Source organism: Cyprinodon variegatus, unplaced genomic scaffold (genome assembly GCF_000732505.1).
Source record: "Cyprinodon variegatus isolate N-32 unplaced genomic scaffold, C_variegatus-1.0 Scaffold806, whole genome shotgun sequence".
In the NCBI taxonomy this organism is placed as follows: Eukaryota; Metazoa; Chordata; class Actinopteri; order Cyprinodontiformes; family Cyprinodontidae; genus Cyprinodon; species Cyprinodon variegatus.
This window is the reverse complement of record NW_015151259.1, coordinates 368,607-369,393: the sequence shown is the minus strand read 5'-3', so window position 1 is coordinate 369,393 and position 787 is coordinate 368,607. Positions and strand designations below refer to the sequence as shown.

General features: G+C 41.8%; 1 protein-coding gene across 1 annotated transcript in view; it reads left to right on the top strand.

Annotated features, from left to right (window-relative positions):
• Positions 1-787, top strand: part of LOC107098743 (proteinase-activated receptor 2-like) — a 42,350-nt gene that overhangs the window by 4,712 nt on the left and 36,851 nt on the right. The window lies entirely within an intron of this gene.

Sequence of the window (787 nt, the reverse complement as noted above, 5' to 3'; positions counted from 1 at the left end):
TCAGGCAGCATTACCTCTGCTCATGGATGTGAAGTTTTTTAACAAGGCATTCAGATCTGGTGAGTGTATGAGATTTATAACGGGGGATGTCTAATTCTGAAATCCTGTCTGTGGGTTGCCGTCTGTCTGTCCGTCCGTCCATCCAGATTTCTCCTTTTCTCCATATAGGCTAACATTTGATCGTTCACGCTCTCCGTAGTTCTCGTGTGGTGCGAGCACAGAGCGGCTGTTACGTGCCTTTAGCGAGCATGCGCGTTCCGTTCCGTCCATTTAACGCTGTTACTCCCATCACTGGTTGTTTGTCAGCAAATAACTTATTTATAGTACGTCTAAGTAGATTGTTATTTTAATATTGTGATGTTATTGCTTAATAAACTGCATTAGAACTTTTATAAAGTCACATTTTCTTGATGGAAAAAAGTAGTTAATCTGCCAATAAGTGGCCAGTGACAATCTGGCTGTTCTGTTTTTTGGCTGCAAGATTGGCTCCCAGTTTTACTGACACTGTTTGGGGGCTGCAGAAGCCGTTTTTCGGCAAATAACTTGTTTATAGTACCTCTAAATAGATTGTAGTTTTAATATTGTAATGTTATTGCTTGAGCTTGACATGTCTGAAATTCGGTTAGCCCTCAAGGGCAAGTCGTTCTATGGGCAAACAAGGATTCTTCTTCTTCTTCCTCTCAGGCGATAACACAAAAACATGGCGGGGTGTGAGTGAAATGGAGTTCTTTCTGTAAAATTGACAGACCGTAGTAGCCACATGTGCTCAGCCATGTCTTTGTCCAAT